This window comes from Cnephaeus nilssonii (genome assembly GCF_951640355.1).
Source record: "Cnephaeus nilssonii genome assembly, chromosome: 23".
NCBI lineage: Eukaryota > Metazoa > Chordata > Mammalia > Chiroptera > Vespertilionidae > Cnephaeus > Cnephaeus nilssonii.
This window is the reverse complement of record NC_137094.1, coordinates 8727418-8748852: the sequence shown is the minus strand read 5'-3', so window position 1 is coordinate 8748852 and position 21435 is coordinate 8727418. Positions and strand designations below refer to the sequence as shown.

At 42.2% G+C, this 21435-nt stretch overlaps 1 protein-coding gene across 2 annotated transcripts in view; it reads right to left on the bottom strand.

The window, feature by feature from the left end:
- BRINP3 (BMP/retinoic acid inducible neural specific 3) overlaps window positions 1-21435 on the bottom strand; it is a gene marked incomplete at both ends in the record, with an annotated part of 223916 nt that overhangs the window by 1185 nt on the left and 201296 nt on the right. The window lies entirely within an intron of this gene.

Below are 21435 nucleotides of genomic sequence, written 5' to 3'. Positions count from 1 at the left end.
AGCCCTGAGCTGCACTAGGGTTCCTTCAGGTCGGCTCCAGCCAGGCGCCTAACGGAGGTGAGAGGTCCAGAGAGCCCTGACCTATGAACCAGGAGGTCCTGGTTAGATTCCCCAGGATGTGGGCTCCATCCCCAGTGGGGGGCATGCAGGAGGCAGTTGATCCATGATTCTCTCTCATCATGGATGTTTCTATCTCTCCCTCTTCCTTCCTCTCTGAAATAAAAATATATTTTTTAAAAAGATCCATATAGTTCATCATTGAAGAAATATATCTGTATCTTTGTATACTATAAATTATATATATTTAAATAATATGTTTATATAGTATATACATCTATATACTATATAATCATGTTATATATTGTTATAATATATAATAGATGTTTGCATATTATATTTGTATATTATATATTTTTCATTTCTGCACAAGATTGGCTATAGATAATTCCTTCTGAAGAGATTGCATGTGGTCTCTCTAGTCTAGTGGTCAGCAAACTGTGGCTCATGAGCGGTAGTTTGCCACTCTGTTGACTAATGAGTTTGCCGACCACTGACCTAAGCATTTAAAAGAGGAACAATGTGGCTCAGTAGTTGAACTTCGACCTATGAACTAGGACAGTGGTCGGCAAACTCATTAGTCAACAGAGCGGCAGACCATGGCTCTCGAGCCGCATGTGGCTCATGAGCCGCGGTTCGCCGACCACTGCACTAGTGTACTTGGAAGCTGATTGTGTATAGAGTTGGATCGGTTATTGTTCTGAAAAGATATCTAACAATAGGAAACATAAGTGGCTTTATCATAAAATATCTAGAGGAGAATCAGGGTGTGTAAATGAGGACTGTTCCTTCAATAAGCCCTCCTGTCACAGGAAGCCCTAAATAGAAAATAAGAGAAAAATAAACAACTCCAAATAATCAATGGATTTAAATCCCTGGGTTTTATCAACATTGAAAGAACAAGTACCTACTGAGAGGGAAAATATTATTGAAACATGTTTGATTTTTTACTTACAGGCTGCTCAAAGAAATTGTCGAAAATATCTCATTAAAACCAACTACAAGTTCTTTTAACAAGGGTTAAGTGTGTCAATTTAATGTGTTTGATTTGAATCATTAACAATTTTTTCTCATTTCTTCCCCAAAAATCAGGCAAATCATGAAGCCAATTTAAGATGTTATTTTCCTGTTTCTTCACCTTATTCAGACTCTTTGTTAATCCTCACCCAAGGATTTTCCACTGATTTTTAGAGAGAGTGGGAGGGGCGAGACAGAAACATCAATGCGAGAGAGACATATCCATAGGTTGCCTCCCACTTGCACCCCGATCAGGGCCAGAATGGACCCTGAAACTCAGGTATGTGCCCTTTGCTGGAATTGAACCCAGGACCCTTCAGTCCGCAGGCTGACGCTCTATCCACTGAGCCAAACCCACTAGGGCTCTTGGTGTGTTTACAATCTCTGTAAAATAGCCGGCCTGCATGGCTCAGTGGTTGAGCATCGACCTATGAACCAGGAGGTCACGGTTTGATTCCTGATCAGGGCACATGCCCGGGTTGTGGGCTCAATCCCCAGTGTGGGGCATGCAGGAGGCAGCTGATGATATTTCTCTTTCTATCCATCTCCCTTCCTCTCTAAAAATCAACAAAAATTAAAACCACAACTATTAAATAATGAAGGAAAAGTGTGGCTGTGGATTCAGAAAGTGTTTTCTCATTCTAGCTGTATGATCATGGAATATTAGGGCAGGTTGTGTAACCCATTTTCTCTTATGTGAAAAATGGAATAGCAATATCTCCTGTATTGCGTTCTTGTGAGAGAGAGTTCGGCTCAGACTGTATGCCTGTGCTTAGAATACTGCCTTGTGTGTGTCTCAGAGCAGACACAAAAACTCTACCTACTTTTGATATCCTTACACCTTTCAGTGTTCATTATGTAATATACATATGAGATTTTCTGCAAAATGTACTCAATCCTTTACACTACCACCATTTTTTATAAAATATATTTTATGAATTTCAGAGAGAAAGGAAGAGAGAGAAAGAAACATTGATGATGACAGAGAATCACTGATCGGCTATTTCTGGCACACCCCCTACTGTGGATGGAGCCTGCCACCCAGGTATGTGCCCTGATCGGGAATCGAACCATGGTAGATTCCTGGTTCATCGGTCGACGCTCGACCACTGAGCCAGGCTAAAATAGACATTTAATATAGTTGTGAAGACCTAACTTTCAAGTTCATTTGTTTGCCTCTTCCTTCCACCCCCTTTTCACACTTTCTGTAGTTCCATTTATGGCCACCTAATATAAAGAATATAAAATATATAGCCGATCTGGCTTGAAAATTACATTTTCTTCCCTGAAACCATAGCATACATTCCCCAGACAATTCATCTCTCACTGTACGGCTCTAATCATGTCTCCAAATCACAAGGACAAACAATGAAGTAAACAGGCCTCAGGCTAACAGGCTGCTCACAAAAGTAGGACACACGGAAAGAGTCACCGGGCACTTTCTCAGGAAAGCAGCGGCCCTCCAGCTTCAGTCTCCCCCGCCCCTTGCCCGGGCCCCAGATGCACTTCGGGGGGGATGTTTCAGTTTTGTGTCTCTGCTTCCTGTGTATGAATATTGACGGGTGTCCTGTCAGAGCCCGCGGACCCGGACCCGGACAGCAGAGCTAGTGCGTGGATTTCCTTCCTTGCTGCTCCTTGTGTTTTGACTATTTTATTGTATTTTGCGAGGAGCAGATTTTTCAAGGAAAAAGAAATACAATAGAAAGTCTTTTTTTGTGTGTGTCTCCTTGTGAAAATTTGGTTAAAAATAGAAGGTGGAGCACATTTGAAGATGGCTTGTGGATTTTCACTTACCCGAAACATCACCGAGTTGTTTTTTTTCCCAACAAAGCAAAATTTAACTTTTTTTTAAGTTTTAAAACTTCAAAAACTTTTCAGGAAAACATTTTCAAAATGGGAGAGAAATAGCTTCAAAATTAGGCTGTACCATGCCAGCCAGGCATGCTTTTACTTTATTTTATATTTTTTGCCCTTGTATACACTCTATTCTTACTCTTTTCATCTTATACCTGTAAGGGCAATTACTTATTTTATATTTTTTGCCCTTGTATACACTCTATTCCTATTCTTTTCATCCCATACCTGTAAGGGCAATCACCATGCATCGCCTCCTGTACACTGTACAGTCAGTGGCAAATGAATTGTTCCCTAAAGCTGCATCCATCGTGGCTTATGTGTGTTAATTTTTATCTACATGTTACAATAGATTCTGGCAGCCTTACATTTCTCCTCCGAGTAAATGTCATGTCCCTCCTGAAAAAATATACTAATTGAACATATCTGCCTTTCGCCAATGCAGTTAAAAGCTCCCGTTAATAGCTGAAAATTGATTGGAGTAGACAGTATCTGCTTTTAGGGCGCACGGCCCCCACCAGTAATGTGTTTGCTCTGGCAGGTGGGGACACGCGCGATGCAGATACGCGATGGCGTGTCACCCGCAGGAGAAAATGAGCTCTCAGAGTGGCATGTCAGCATTCATTTTCAGAGCCGTGTAATACCTCCACTCACAGCCAATGGGGTTAGGCAGAGACACCTGCTGTCTCTGCTGTAATCCGTGTGACAAATTAAATCCGCGGTAGCATGACTACCTTCTAACCGGAGAGCCACCCTGGGGTACGGCTCGTCAAGCATTCCCACCATGTCAGTCGTCGGGGTAAACACCACGTTCTAAAGGGACCGGACACAATTTCAAACGAACATGTTTCCATTACCTGTCTTAATAGATTTTCTGATTCAGAAAGGGAGGGAGATAAAGATGAGTTTTTATTTATAGAGTAGTTACCTGAGGAGATTGAAGGGATGTGTGGAAGCGACTCAGGTACGTGGCTCTCTGTATATGAAATGTCTGAATTCTATGGGATTCAATGAATGTGTGTGCCTTGTGGTTCTGGAGATTTCTGAACACAAAGACAGATTCCTATTTTTATACAGGACTGGGAAACACAGTGCTTGGGTATAGGGACAACCTAATCCTCAGTTATTCTTCAACTTCAAAATTTTATTGCTTCTTTAAATCTAGCTATAGCCTAGCCCAGTGGTTGGCAAACTGCGGCTCACTAGCCACATGCAGCTCTTTGGCCCCTGGAGTGTGGCTCTTCCACAAAATACCACGTGCGGGCGCGCACGTACAGTGCGATTGAAACTTCGTGGCCCATGCGCAGAAGTCGGTTTTCGGCTCTCAAAAGAAATTTCAATCGTTGTACTGTTGATATTTGGCTCTGTTGACTAATGAGTTTGCCGACCACTGGGCTAGCAAACTGATTAGTCAACAGAGCCAAAAATCAACAGTACAACGATTGAAATTTCTTTGGAGAGCCAAACTTTTTAAACTTAAACTATATAGGTAGGTGCATTGTTATTAGGGCACTCCTAAGCTGGCCTTTGCTAAAAACTCAAGGGGCCAAAGAGCCGCATGTGGCTCGGGAGCCGCAGTTTGCCAACCACTGGCCTAGCCCACTGGCTCTGTGGATAGAAGGTCGGCCCGCAGACTGAAGGGTCCCGGATATGATGCCTGTCCAGGGCTTGGACCTGGTTTGCAGGCTCGGTCCCTGGCCCGGGCACGTGGGGGAGGCAACCAATCAATGTGTCTCTTTCACATCAGTTTTCTCTCTCTCTAAAAATCAATGGGAAAATGTTGTTAGTCCTCATTTGAAGACAACAAAAAGTTAAGATGATCCATTAACTTACATAATCACAATTGCCATTATCACATAACAAAATTAACTAATTTATTGGCAGTGACAAATAGCCAGGCCATATTCCAATTTACCTGAAAATCTAAAATTAATTATTTTTAATTCTTCAAAATCAGGCTCCAAAGAGAGTCTACTCATTTCACTAGGTAGTTATGTCCCTTAAGTCTTTTCCAGTCTTAACTTCTTTGCGCATCCCATGCGGTTGACCTGAGAGAATGAGACCAGTTTTTAAAATACCGCACTCTCTGGGTGACTGATGGCTTCCTTATGGTGCCTCTATGCTCAGCTATCCCTCCTCCGGTACCTGGAGACCGGAAGTTGACGTCAGACCCCGGAGTCTGTGTTTTGAGGGGGACGGTACAGACAGAGGTCATAAGTGACTCCAAAGTCACTACGTTTTATATTTAAATTAATGTTCTGGCTTCACATCATAAACACACACACACACAGTTTATAAAGAACTGATTCCAAACTTGTGACGGCCTAAAAAATACTCATTAAAAAATAGCCTGTAGAGTGTAAGTAAGCCAAATAGCAGCCCGTCCTGTCTACCCCTACACTTCTGCTCCTCCTGTGCAAATAAGAAATAAAATGGTACAGAATACACGGGAACGAGGTTAATAAACGGGTTTGCAATGGACACAGCTGTCCCCAAAGGGCCTGCACCTGGGCGCTCAGAGAAGAGAAAGATAGGCAACATTTACTCAGCGATTTTAGGCACTTCACCTAATGCAGGCGTGTAACCCTCACTTCTGAGATAAGTATTATTAATGCCGTTTTTTACAGAGCAGATCACGAGCCTCAGCGCGGCTGGGTCACTTTCCTGAGGTCACGGAGGTAATGAACTTGTGGCACGTTAGGAATGTGAGCCAAGGATTTTCTCCTCCTTAAGCAGGCCCATGAGCACAATTACAGGAGAAACCCCTGCCCCAAATAGACGGCCCTATACTTGTAATTCTTTAAAAAAAATAAATATATTTATTTTAGAGAAGAAGGGAGAGGGAGAGAGAGAATCATTGATCAGATGCCTTCTGCACGCCCCCCCCCCCCCCCCCGACTGGGGATGGAGCCTGCAACCTGGGCATGTGCCCTGATAGGGAATCAAACCATGACCTCCTGGTTCATAGGTCAACACTCAACCACTGAGCCACGCCAGCCGGGCATACTTGTAATTCTTTCATTAGGAAATATAGTTCCTTTCATCCAGAAAAAAAATAGTAATTCAAATGAGGTCATTATAAAAAATGTAGTACGAAGACTGCCTATTATAATTGAAAGTATTTGGTTACATTCCCAGCTTAACTACACACTAATGCTAAGTTTCCCTTTCAGTTTAGCCTGAAATAATTACTTTGTGCATGGGCAAGGGTATGTATTTGTTAACTGGTGTTCATATTTCAACTTTAGCAATCGAGAAGCGTCTTAATGAGAACCTAACCTTGCCAGAGCAGCGAATATTGACTGTCTGCTACGTTCCAGGCATGTTTCTAGACACCGTCCCTTTATGAAGTAATTTGAGACGGGGAGAGAAATAGACAAAACCCAAATTATACATTCATTTGTTCATTATACAAACACTTATTGATCCCACCCGGCGTGCTCAGTGGTTGAACATCAACCTATGAAAGAGGAGGTCATGGTTTGATTCCCGGTCAGGATACGTGCCCAGGTTGCGGGCTCGATCCCCAATGGGGGGCGTGAAGGAAGCAGTCTATGGAAGATTCTCTCTCATCATTGATGTTTCTCTCCCCCCCTCCCTCCCTCTCTGAAATCAATAAAAATATAGTTAAAAATATGTCACTTGAATTCAGTACCTACAGTACTCACAATGCTGTGTGTAGACCCCTTTCTGCCCCCCAAAAAGGTTAAATTAAACTATAACATCATACAGAATTTAAATCAAACACGGGAAAATGCAAACAAGACCATTTAACATAACACACCATGTCGTCCACCAAGGTGAAAATGCCATGAAATGAAATTAAATATGGAACGATGAATAGATCAGATGAATTTGCAAAACTGAAAAAAAAAACAAAAACACACGTCTTGAAAGACGACCTCCTACTGACTGGGACTCACACTGTGCTGGGTTGGAACTGTCGTTTGCTTCCGTAAGGGCTAACTGTTACTGTTATAGCCTCCAAGAAAATGCCGTATTCATATTAGAGATAAAACAAAAATGGTAAAATCAGAGCTGCATGGCTACCCACGCCCGTTTGAAAGCAATCTGCACCGAAAAGGCCATTGAAATGGGCCTTTCCCTGCATTTGTTTCTAAAAGCAAAGGAAGGTTTCTATAAATAAATGCTAAAAATGTTAGGACCTTGTTCCCCTATTTTGAAATATGTTAAAATTCAGGGGGGAAAAAATCTGAGTCTACTTATGGGAAGCTTGCAGAAGCATGAATATGGAAGTGTCGTAAGTACTTAAGTTCTAATTACATATCTAGCATCATTTTAGATAATATTATGTGAGGGGAGTGGGAAAGTGAGGATCAAAAATAGGAGATTTTGTGAATTCCTAGTGCATGTTACACTAGAAATGCATAACTATATGTAATAAACATGTAATCTAAATAAAAAGCAAATTGTAGGTTTGATAGTTTACAGCAGTGTAGGAGGAATTTTAAGCTACAAGTGTAGGAGGAGTTATGAAAATACAAATCATGGGGGTGGAAATAGGTAAAATGGATGATACCGGAACTGAGGCTTGCAGAGTGGACGGAATATAAGTTAAGTGAAGGGGAATAAATACTGGGGTGATATCATGTGGAGAATAATATGTTACATGGATTACTACACAGTGGCCTGACAACACTCATATTTTTCTCCAACTGCCTATGGGCCCTGTCCACCTTAAGCCCCATTATTGAGTTAAATCAGCATGTCTAATTTGAATCCTGCTGTGTTTTCCTTTTAAATAAATTTTTGCTGTTTCCAGAGAGGAAGGGAGAGGGAGATAGAAGCATCAATTGATGAGAGAGAATCATTGATCAGCTGCCTCCCACATGTCCCCACACTAGGGATCCAGTCCAATCGGGAGGCAAAGCTCAATGACCTCCTGATCCACAGGTCAACACTCAACCACCGAGCCACCCCGGCTGGGCTGTTTCACTGTGTTACCTGTCTCTTGGTCCTCCTCATTCTGTCACCGAATTATGTGATTTGAAAACTTATTTACAAATTCTTTTCTAAATGAACATCCACATCATTGGACAGGAGAGGAAAAATGAGTCCCCCCTTCCCATCTGATGGCAGGTGGTGCCTGGAATTGGAATCTTTCTGTCCGTCTCTAAGCACTCTCTTCAGAGTGTTAGCTAAATGAGCTCCCTGCTACATCTCTGGTCAAATAATGTCCTCTGTTTAGAAAGCTGCACCCAACCTTGCCCAAGTCCTGCCCTTGTATTTATGGACAAGCCTGGGAGAGAGTTCCCAAATTACCTTCAGCTCCCCTACCCCCTTGTGATCTGAGGCCATTTGCTGTATCTCTACACTTTATATAGTGCACACCCTTACTAAGCCCCTACATGATCCTAAATTTTTGAGGGCTGATGGCTATATGACAGCCATATCTTATGTTTTTACTCTTGAAGTTCAGTAAAATGTAGGACATGTAGAAGCTGCTCATTTGCAATGCAAATAATAATGGGATACATGAAAATGATATATGACCCTATTTAAAGATAGCATTTCAATTTAAACAGTTTAAAACCTATTTTAGAAAGCTCATGTGTTTACACTCTCTATGTAAGAAAGAGTTTTGAACACGAGGCACTACATGTAACAATGTGGGTATTAAAATTAATTTGACACCATTTCATAGCTTATCAGGAGGCAGGGATGTTCAATGTCGATGTTAGAAGAACACAGAAGAGTGGTTGTCCCATGCAGTACAGGATCAGAAACTCAACTCTGTGCCTTTCAGGAAAGCCAACCCCACAGTTTATACCTCACCGAAATCTTGACAGGCACACGCATCCCCTTCTCCAACATCGTGAGGAAATATATTCCGTCGAGTCTTGTGAATGTGACTAAGAAAATTAATTAGATCAGCATCCACCATGTGCCCTGAGTCAGAGAATCCTGGAAATTAGAGCAGGGAAGGTAGGACCTTGGAGATCACCTTGTCCAACACCTTCACTTGGTGGATGAGAAAACTGAAACCTGATTGGTGACGGTAATTTCCCAAGGTCGCACAGATAATTAGTAGTAGAACAAGGTCTCAAACATAAGCACTCACACTCCTAATGAGGGTCCTTTCAGCTGAATAAAGGTCATGCTGTCCCGAAACATTAAAGAATGAAGCAGAATAAAGAGCTTCTCTATCAAGCACATTCTAAAGAAGTAAAAGTGAATAAAGGTAGTATAACTATATAAAAATGTATGGGAATGCAGACATGTGCACATAAAACATTATGGAAAGATCTGTAGATATATATCTTGGCTCTCTTTGAAAAAATTCCTGAAAGTCTATCTTAGTTCTTTGAAATAATATGTTGGACATTTCATCTGAACAATCCTTAACATAAGGCCTTTGTTGATAAGGATAAAGGCAAAATCAGTGAGAAGGAGATAGCTATTCAGAATATGTAACTGATTTTCTGCACAGTTCATTTGGTGATAGTTTATGGAATTAGCTACGTTTCCCAACATAGATCTAACACTTGGAAATTAAAATCGCGATGGGATGGTATAGCAGTGGCACCCACTTGTTTCTTAATATTCCTTCTTCCCTCTGTGCACAGTAATGGAAGCCCTGGCCACTCCATTGAAGCCTGCATCTCCCACTTGCAGTAAACCAAAGAGTGCCTTTAGGTCAATACAGATTCCTCAATGGAAAGTACAAAGGGCAAAATAAATTTAAAATAGTTCAGCCCAGCCAGCATGGCTCAGTGGTTGAGCATCGACCTATGAACCAGGAGGACATGGTTCGATTCCTGGTCAGGGCACATGCCCCGCTTGCAGGCTAGATCCCTATATGGGGCTTGCAGGAGGCAGCCGATCAAATGATTCTCTATCATCACTGATGTTTCTCTCTCAACCTCTCCCTTCCTCTCTGAAATAAATAAAAATATATTTTAAATCTTTTAAATGTGTGATTATTATCACTTTATAAAAATAAACACTTGAAAGTCTACTAAACAAACACGCACGGAGAGTCATATCTCTGGCTATCTATGTGCAAGTAAGCGTTAAGCTATAATTTTGGGTTGCAATGCTGTGTTATTTACCAGTCCTGGGATATTTATCATTCATGCAGTAGGTAATTATAGCATGACATTCTTTATGTACCATGTAAGAGAACAGGTACAGTTTCTCAGCAGTAAGGACCTGGGGCCAGCCTGTGTCTAGAGCAGCATGCCTGACGTGAGGGATGAGAATCCTACCGACGGGCTGAAGACTCTGAAACTGCAGATAAGGTTGGCAAACAAGAGGTGGCTTTCAGGTGCCTAGTTAGCAGTCTTTCTCATTCCGCTGGCATTCTCTTCCAAAAGCCACCGAGGATTTAGAGAGAAATAAATTAATTCCGCAGGCTGTAATGGATAACACGGAGAGAGCGATTGGCCCGTTATACTTCTAAAAGCAAGACAGAAGAAGAGGTAAATAATGATGGGAAGCGAGCGACTCAGCCAGCCAGTCCTAATTTTAAATCAACACGGTGCACACACGTCTGTTCTTTAGAGAAAAATCCTTTAAGCAGCACAGATCTATTTTGGAGGCACGAGTTTATCTCCTGACTTTCCGGAGACAAACCTCAGTGGGGTTGTCCTTGCAAACAGAAGGCCAGGCAAGGAAAGGGTGTAAGAGCAAAGTGCCGCTTCGGGAGAGAATTCTGGAAGCGCGTCCAGATAGCAATTCTGGATTCGCTGTCAAGATCTCTGTCTGGTTCGGACGTTGCTTGATCTCTCTGGCTGGCAGTTTTCTCGGAGCAAATAAGAGTTGACTCAGATCTTCGCCGTTAAAGACATTTTTCAGAAATGTCTTTTTTTTTTTTCCCCAAACTTCCCCAACCTGGTTGCCCTGTGTCCTCACGCTCTCTCGCCTTTGAGCAATCAGGGGTCTAAAATGGCCAAACGCTTTGCTCTCTTTTTGGTTTGTTTTACTCAATGTAAGCCTTTCATCAAATCATTTGTGTGTGTGTGTGTGTGTGTGTGTGTGTGTGTGTGTGTGTGTGTGAGAATTCTCACCCAAGGATATTTTTTCCATGGATTTTTAGAGTGGGAGGGGAGGAGGGGGGAGAGAGAGATGTGAGAGAGACACTCAGACTGGTTGCCTCCCACACGGGGCTGGCAGTCGAACCCAGGACCCTTCCGTGCCCAGCCCAATGCTCTGCCTGAGCCACACCGACCAGGGCCATCAAACTATTCTGCCTGCCTCTTGTGAAGTAGCTCATTAACTAGATTTAGTGGCCTCAGACCTCCTAAGCTGCTTGCATTCCCCCTAAGCATTATTTTAATCGTCTCAAGAGAGCAAAAACTTGCTAATTCTGAAAGTCCTGACAAAGCCGCTCAAGCACTTGGCTGCCACAGGCCTCCTTTCGACCTAATACCTTCTGAGACCTTCCTGTGGTCAAGACGCTGTTCCGAGAGCACCCCTGGGTGAACTTGCTTCATTTTCTCAACAAGCCCGAGTTAGCATGGCGGTTTGGAGGTGTCACCAGGAAGTGTCTCTACTTCCCAGTCAGCTTCGAATCCGGATTTGGCCACCTCACGAGTTCTTGACCTGAGTTAGGCGCTGGTCCACTCACGCTTACACCTCTCACTGGCCGGATGTCAATGGCCCCGGTAACCTTGGGAGCCACTCCCTGAAAATGCAAGCCTCCACTCATCAGGACCTCCAAACGACCACGTGGGGCAGAGGCACACGTTCCCACCATCAAATCCTGCTCCACCCCCGCTCCCAAACTGGAACCAGCGTGGGCTCTTTCAATGAGGGTTTCAAGCCCCTATTGTGTTTGTGTACTACACGTTATGACACTCCAACAGGTTCACCTGCCACCTGCCCCCAAGGGACATTCTGGAAATACAGCCTCCAGCCCCGGCCACACCTTCAGATGACTGCCTCCTACCCTTCAATTTCACGAAAGTCACCGATTTAAAAAAACCACAAACCAACTAAACACTCCCCGTACCCAGACTCACAGACCTCTAAGGAACGCACGGCAACTCTGGTGGATTACACTGCGCAACCATGAGAACCCACAAAATACAGGCACGGAAGTTGGGTGGGTCTTGCAAACATGTCTTATGAGAAAAAGAAAGAAAATACATGCTACAATTCATGCAAATTAAAGATGCAAATGTGAAAATCATCACTGCACCTTTGACAAAGCCAGGGCCACCTTTAAAGACATCTGACAAGCCCACAGAGTGGGAGCCCATCGGATGGAAGTGGGGCTAAAGAGGAAGACCAGCCGAAACCGGTTTGGCTCAGTGGATAGAGCGTCGGCCTGCAGACTCAAGGGTCCCAGGTTCGATTCCGGTCAAGGGCATGTACCTTGGTTGCGGGCACATCCCCAGTGGGGGGTGTGCAGGAGGCAGCTGATCGATGTTTCTAACTCTCTATCCTCCCTTCCTCTCTGTAAAAAATCAATAAAATATATTAAAAAAAAAAAAGAGGAAGAGACCAGAATACATATGTACATGGAATGAGGCAAACAAGAAAAGTGTAACTATGAGCCCTATGTGTGATTAGCTCAAGTCTCTGTAGGTTTCATAAAAACCAAACCCAACAGGAAACAAAATAAATCATTAAAAAAAATCAACCACCCACACTGTGGGTTTGTGTGTTGTTTTTTGTACTTTTGGATTAAGACTACATGCTGAAAAGGAGACACAGTCCCACTGTGGATTTACTCCTCGATAAATACGTGAAGTAATAAACAGGAAACAGTGAGGATGCAGAAGCGTGGTGAGAAAGATAGAGAGTATAATGTGATAGAGAATAGCGCTCGGGGGCCTCGGGGAGCTGCCCCGGGAGGTGACACCTGAACAGCGAGCCAGAGGGTCCGTGGCCCAGGCAGAGGGAGGGCCCCAGACCCGCGTGGCTGCCACACTGAGGGGCAGGGCGAGTACAGCAGGCCCAGCAGGCCGTCCCCGGACGCGGACTCGCATGGGCACAGCCTGCGTCTAATGGAAAGCGTGACAGCTCATCTTAGATTAAACAAGGCACTCCTTTATTTACTGAAACTAGAAATGGCAGGACCAGAAGTAACTTAACCCTTTGCACTCGTCTTTTTCTCGATTCCTTTATTCTAATGCTAACCATGTCTAGTCACACTCGACATCCGAGTGCAAAGGGGTTAATTTTCCTTGAATGTTTTTAATTGATTTCAGAGAGAGGAAAGGAGAGGGAGAGGGTGAGATAGAAACATCAACGATGAGAGAGAATCATGGATCGGCTGCCTCCTGCACACCCTACATGGGGATCGAGCCTGCAATCGGGGCCTGTGCCCTGACCAGGAATCGAACCATGACCTCCTGGCTCATAGGTCAATGCTCCACCACTGAGCCACACCAGCCGGGCAGACATAACTTAATTTTGACATTTTCCTCCACCTCACGATGATCCTTTCACAAAATTAAAACTCTGAAATCTGAGCCCAACGATCTGATTTCAAACTCGGGGAGATGGAGCCGACTGTGTTGCAAAACAAGGCTTGAATGCGGAGCCGGCCTCCGGGCTCGGGGACGAAGACATTAGCATTCTCCGAGCTCCTGCACCAGAAAGGCCTGGTTGCCTGGCGCCCCGCTGACTGTCCAGCCATTCACGCTGGCGGCGGGGACACTCAAGGTTGCCAAGTTTCCCAGGTGTCCCTCCGGAATGCCGCCACGGCCTGCCACTCCCCCCTCGAGAGAGAAACATCTCTATTCACGAGAGAGCAAACGACAGAGGGGCCATTTTTCAGCATCTTTGAGGCAAATTCACTCTGCAGCTTGAGCAGTCATACCTCCTCTTAGCAACAGGTGCAGAGATACACTGGCGCCCTTAGAACATGCCTGAAAGGGGCCCTTCGCTGCAGCACCGAGGGCCCTGTCTCTTTAAGGAGGCCCGCTTTTCATAGGCCGCCTCATTGAAATGCATCAGCCCTTCCGAACTGCCCCTCATTCATTCTCCTAATGAAATACAAGTCTCATCGGTTTGTGTCTCATGCAAATTTTGCCATTAAGATATATGTATAGATTTGATATTTTAATTAATAGATTACAAACCTATATTTATGGATTTGGTATTTCTTACATATAAAACATCCCACTTAAAAATATATTTTTATTGATTTTGCCGAGGAAGGGAGAGGGAGAGAGAGATAGAAACAGCAATGATGAGAATCATCAATCAGCTGCCTCTTGCACGCCCCCTACTGGGAATCAAGCCTGCAACCTGGGCATGTGCCCTTGACTGGAATTGAACTGTGACCTCCTGGTTCATAGGTCAATGCTCAACCACTGAGCCACACCAGCTGGGCCAGCCTTTTAGATGATCTAACCTTCAGTTCCCTCATTTATAATTTTAGGGGACTAACCCTAACTACCTTGTAACACTGTATTTACGGAGCAAAAACAGGTACACGCTTAAAATTCTCTCCACATTCCCGAATATACATAGTGATGTAATTTGGTAGTGATGTAATTTATTTCATTTCAAGAGGAATTTAGATGAGGTTATGAAACAAAAAACATGTATTTTGATCATAATCATGTCTTGTCCTGCTTATATTTCTAATTCATAGTTGAGTGTGTGTGTGTGTGTGTGTGTGTGTGTGTGTGTGCTAAGGATAAGATTGAGGACAATATTTTATAAATACAAATCTGCCTTAAAATTGGTAGGATTTCCTTATATCCTTACTACTCTGTTTTTAGATTGTTGATGGCGAACTCTCCTGCTTGTTTGAATTAATTTTATTTCAGCTCAATAAAAGGTACGGCCTCAGACTTGATCCTTTTGTCTCCTCTGAGAAACCTACATGAAGTCTTCCTGCTGGTTTAATAGAACAAACACAACAAACTGACCTTCATTTTCTCCCGTGTTCCTTTGTCACATCGATGTTCCTTTGTGCTGTTCTATTTGCTGCTGTCTGAAGTGCATCTAGATTGTGAGAAAGGGGATTTTGATTTCAATTGGCATTGATTTTTGAAATGTATTCACCGACTTTATAACTTGTGGTGGCTGCCTCAAATGAAGTCTTTCAAAGTTGTGTGTGAGTGTGTGTGTGTGTGTGTGTGGGTGGGTGTTTTCAGTGTTATAGAGATTTTTCAGTGTTAGACATAAACATAGCTTGGTAATGTTTAGATTTTCCCTTCTTGATTTATAAAGCCATTTGATTTTAGAAAATGTAATTTTTGTTTAATGCTCAAGTAAAATGACTCTGGATTTCAGCCCTATACCATTTGTAATGACTTGGTACATGTGTGTAGACCTTCTGTGTGTTTATGTATACACAGTACATACATATAAATATGAGCAATACATGTGAGGAAATTATGATAAAAGGAGGTGACAGGGGTTCTTTTTTTGGCCTCAGCATGAATAATATTAAACATACTATGAAGATTAAAGGCTGCACGCTGCTTTACATGGTGTTATCAAGTTAAGCATGAGATTCAATTTATTGTGAAAAATACCCAAAGGAGATTCCCCCCCACCCATTTAATTGAGCAAGATTGATTGGATAAAGTCAGTGTTTGTAAGACTTATCCAATTTTTCAAAATGTTTTTATTGATTTCAGAGAGGAAGGGAGAAGGATAAAGAGATAGCAACATCAATGAGAGAGGGCCATTTATTGGCTGCCTCCTGCAGGCCCCCCATTGGGGATCCAGCCTGCAACTGGGACATGTGCCCTGACTGGGAATTAAATCGGTGACCTCTTGGTTCATGGGTTGATGCTCAACCACTGAGCCACACAAGCCAGGCTGATTTTTATTCTTTAGTTTAACATCACTTTTTTTTTTAATTACTGCCATCATTTAGAATGGAAAAGAGTTCAGGACAAATTCTATCTTATCAATATATTTACTAGTGACAGTTTTGACATAACCAATTTCATCTGCACACATGGAAGCCTCCAATGTCATGTATATGAAAGCTGACAGAAGAAGAGACTTTCATAGAATATGAGAAAACACCTTTTTTATTTCTCTTTTATGTAGATAATACACTAAAATTCTAGTCTGCTCTCAGCTAGTCAGGTCAGCCCTACATCATGGTGTTTACCGCTGGCCACAACATTTTGCTGGGATGTATTCGGGGGGGGAGGTTCATGAATAACATAATAATTCTGTTTTATAAGATGAGCTTCTGTTTTGAGGTAATAAAACTATCACACCATCCCAATAGTGGATGATGTATTTACTTTGGCAAGTAAACATGTATCCATTTCTTCCATAATACAAGTGAAATTGTTCAGAAGTGATGCAAACAGAAATGAGACTGACTCTCAGCCCTGATTTAAATCTGTTTAAAAACTGAAAGTGCATCCAGTCTAGGAATTTTATTGTCAATAACATTATAAGATTTACAGAAACATTAGTGTCTTGGAATTTCTATTGATTCTTACTTTATGGTCCACATACAAACCGGTGATGGTTAATGTAATATCAACACAGAATAAGTTTATTCCCTTCACTCCATAACATTTTTCTAAGAAGTAACTTCCTGTATCAACTTAATGCAACTTTCCATCTCATGCTAAATATCAGAATGAGCCCAGCCAGCATGGCTTAGTGGTTGAGCATCGACCTATGAACCAGTGGGTTACGGTATGATTCCCGGTGAGGGCACATGCCTGGGTTGCGAGCTCAATCCCCAGTAGGGGGTGTGCAGGAGGCAGCCAATCCAATTAATGTGCCTCATTGATGTTTCTCTCTCTCTCTCCTCCCCTTCCTCTGTGAAATCAATAATATTTAAAAACCTATGAATTTTATGTATTATTTTAGAAAACAAACATTAAATATCTCATAAGATGCAAGTTATTTAATGAAACACAATGAGGGCTTATCATCAACTTGGTAGTGAGGAGAAAATGAAGCCAGATACAGAGCCCTCCACCTACCCTCTGTGCATAGACCTGAGGTCGGCAAAATAAGAAATGGATTCCGACTGTTTAAGCAAAGTGATACTCCATGTAGTGCTGGGAAAGCGGGATAGTGTCGGCTTTCCGACCTCATTTCTGGGGCATTTCTGATAGGACTCTTCTTTTTGTAAGCAAGTTAGCGTAAGTGTTAAGAGTCCTCTGGAGCCATCTATATTGTTACTGTTCTCAAATCTAATTATTTTAGCTGGCAACTCCATTGAGTTACCAGGGGGTAAAAAGCATTTTGGTAATGACCCTCTTAATCTTTCTTAGAAGACTGTTTAATGTCAAGAAGATGTGGGAAGCTGTATTTGTAAGACATTTGCATAGCGAGTGATAGAACAGAATCTCTTATTGGGAATGTGTCCCATTCAATACTACTTCCCTCGGCTCTGGACTGCCTTTTCCTCTGACGGGAGAATGTGAATACATGTAAAAGGAGAGTAACACAACACACTAAGACTTTTACTGAAAACACAATGAGCTGTTGACCTGTTATTTTGCACGATTCTCACACACATACAAATACACACATCACTAAGTCCACAGAATTTCCGAAAGGAGCAAAGCCCTTGGATCCGATAATATTACCGAAAGTAGCTAGCTAAGGAGGGCGCCTCCAGGGTTTGGGTTTGGACCTCTTTCCCAAATGACCCTTAGTTATAGACAGAGATCTCTGGACAAAACGTCAAAGAAACTAGCTCTCCGATTGCCCCACACAACCTTGTATCCAGGAGAGGAAAACGAGAACATTCACAACATTATAATCGCACAGCTGTTTCCCTTTTAACATTATTGTTTTTGCCCTGCCTATATGCCTCAAACTGGGTACTGTTATGGCTAGCAAGGCATTTAAAAAACGCAAACACTCTTTATACCTAAGTATGAATTCGTTTTGAAATAACTATGTTCAGCTAACATCTATCAAGATCTAATAAGTTGAAAGATCATGGAATGATTTCTGAGCTGAAGGTCCAAGGAGGAATGTTACAGTGGAAAGAACCACCCTAGCCAGTGTTGTTCAGTGGTTAGAGCGTTTGCCTTTGGGCTGAAGGGTCATGGGTTCGATTCAGGTCAAGGGCACGTACTTAGGTTGCAGGCTGGATCCCTGGCACATGCAGGAGACAACCAATCAAAGTGTCTCTCACATTGATGTGTTTTTTTTCTCTCTCTCTCCCTTCTTCTCTATCTAAAAATCAATGGGAAAATATTTTTTTAAAAAAAGATAAGAAATAAGAACTAAAGAGTCAGAAGAGCTGAAGTCGAGGCTACACCAAGAATTAGGCAAAAGGAAGCCGGCTGAGGGAAAGGACAGATTTGCCGACTTGAAATTTGTTCAGAAGTGGCCTCCTACCGAAAAGGGTGGGGCATACCCTTTCCTTTTTCTTCTTGAGAGTGTGTCTCCCTGGCTCCCTGGAGTCAGAATCCAAGCTGCTGTGTATCACTCTACACAAATAACGATGCGTTTCTTTTAGAATTGATGCTGTTATCTTTACGACAAATTCTACTTTGATTCTGAAACTCATGAAAATACATTTTGCAGAAATTTCATGAATATGTTAGAAATGACCTATACATAAGAAATTGTGTTTTCTATTTTGGACATGTTTAATAATTATTTAAGCTCCTTCCATTTGCTGGCTACTTTGTCATTGTTGTATGTTTACATGTCTCAATAACACACTGAGGATGCATTCAACTCTCTACGTTTACTGCTTCATTATTAGCATGTGAGGTACCAGAAAGTGACTGAAACAAAAATAATAACAACATTCTTTTGTAGCATAGAAGTATAAGGAAAATTAATATCCTGACTTTTCCCTACAGTTTCATATGAAATTGCTCTCAGCAAAAGTTCGCTGTATTAATCATATAAATGCCATTTTTAATTAAATCGCACATTCTGCAATTGTAAAGGATTTGGAGGCCATTCAGTGAGGTCCTTTTATTAGTTAGGGATGAAGTTGGCTACAGTCACATAAGCCAAGTAATATTGACTTAGGGGGGAAAAAAGTGATTTTATTCCTCTCTCAAATAATAGTACAATCATAAATAGTCCAGGACTGGTGTGATGACTTCAAAGCGATTGGACTTGCCCTGGCCGGTTTTGCTAGTGGATAGAGTATCAGCCCAAAGACAGAAGGGTCCTGGGTTCAATTCTGGTCAAAGGCCCATACCTTGGTTGCGGGGTTGATCCCCAGCCCTAGTCTGGCTAGTGTGAGAGGCAACCTATCAATGTGTCTCTCACTGTCTCTCCCCTCCCTTCCACTCTGTCTAAAAAATCAGTGGAAAAATATTCTGGGGTGAGAATTAAATAAATAAATAAATAAATAAATAAATACTAAATAATAAATGAATGAATGAATGAATGAATGAATGCACAACTAGGTGGAGACCATTTAAAAACAAACCAACCCCGAAATAGGCAGATGAATAACGTCCTGGCGCTGCCCCCTGGCTAGTGGTGGGCTTGAGACAGAGCTCTGTGCGATGTGCTTTCTGCACGCTGGGCCGGCACTTTTTCAAACCATTTTTTACTTGAAAGAATGATGGGCAGGCAAACTCTGGCTAGTTAGACTTGGCTGATGGGCAGGTCCGATGTCAAAACGGAAAGAAATGAAGCTATCACCTCAGACGTATTGACATGTAACATTAAGGCAACTGACATAGTTAAAACCAATGTGAAATCTCAAGCTTTCAAGTTAAGGTTACAAATTTGGAAAACTTTGTGTGTGCCCCTATGCGATCGACAGCTTTTCAATACGTAATGACTTTTCTCACAAATGCAATGGCAGTATCGGGTGAAACTGTTTTGGTATTGTAGAATGAATGGTATGTGTCAACACATAGGAGGTCTTCATAACTAAGTAACCAGTATTTTCCAGATGACCTGGTCATGGTTTTGTATGTGTGCGTAAAGGTCCATTTGAAGTTCAAGGTAGACCAAACAATTTAATGTAGGGGATTTCAAAACGTTAATCCCATGGTTTTAAATTCCACATTATAACTAACTTTTAAAACTGTTCCAGCCCTTCCGGTGTGGCTCAGTGGTTGAGCATCAACCCAGGAACCAAGAGATTGTGGATTCAGTTCTGGTCAGGGCACATGCCCGGGTTGCGGGATCAATCCCCAGTCGGGGGCATGCAGGAGGCAGCAGATCAATGATTCTCATCATTGATGTTTCTATTTCTCTCTCCCTCTCCCTTCCTCTCTGAAATCAATAAAAATATATTTTATAAAAACACATGTTCATCCATTTGTAGTGGCTTGTTGGCGCCTGCAAGAGCCAATTGTGCTTGTCTCTTCACTACTCCATGTTCAAGGACATCACCCAGGCAGCTTGCAATTGGCCACGGTGGAAATATTTATATCACAAAATTGCTTCATGCTAAAGATTGGGGGTATTTACCCCTGTAAGAGTTGGTTGCTAAAGGTTTTCAAAAAGACCATAAATGAAATATTTATATGGATCCTTGGCTGCACAAAATAGTATAGTTATTTTTTTAAGAATTATCTGTGAATACTTTTCAGTAGTTTCTGTAATTATTGTCCTTTCATTAAATGAATGTCATCGTTACTTATGTCAAAAGTTTTAGGATAGCAAAAGGTGACTGCCGCAAGGACACCAGGTCACCAATGTCCTCAGTTTACCCAGGTGGGAAAGAGGATTCTGATGTCACAGAAATTCATGAGGAGCAGTGGTGATGGCAGTGCAGACTTGGGGGGAGGGATTACTCTGAGTGTCATGCCTTACCAGAAAGAAAACATTATAAAGAAAAACTACATCATGTAGGAAAATAACCTACTGCCATTATGCAGGAAGTGTCAGAAATCATTTTATTTAAGAAGATGCATTTTGTTTGCTTTTATTTGTATTTCAAGATTTTAGAATATCAGATATTGAAATCCAGTTCTTACAGTGATGAGTTAAAAAAAAAAGCTGGGAAGAATATCATAAAGGCAGGACAAAAATCAGAATTTGCAATGGAACTGAGTCACTGGTATAGCTTAGACCAGTGGTTGGCAAACTCATTAGTCAACAGAGCCAAATATCAACAGTACAACGATTGAAATTTCTTTGGAGAGCCAAATTTTTTAAACTTAAAACTTCTTCTAACGCCACTTCTTCAAAATAGACTCGCCCAGGCCGTGGTATTTTGTGGAAGAGCCACACTCAAGGGGCCAAAGAGCCGCATGTGGCTCGCGAGCCGCAGTTTGCCAACCACTGGCTTAGACACTTCTTTAAAATATATTTTTACTGATTTCAGAGAGGAAGAGAGAGGGACAGATAGAAACATCAATAACTCATTGATGACGAGAGATAACTCATTGATTGGCTGCCTCCTGCACACCCCACACTGGGACGGAGCCTGCAACTCAGGCATGTGCCCTGACCAGGAATCAAACCCAGGACCCTTCAGTCCATAGGTCGACGCTCTATCCACCGAGCCAAACCAGCGAGGGCTGCTTAGCCACTTCTTTAGAAATTTCTGGAAACATACCCCACAAATAGCCAAACTTTTTCCCACTGTATTCTAGTAACTGATTATACTCTATTGGTTTTTAGTTTTCCCAATGTCATTTTATATTCTAT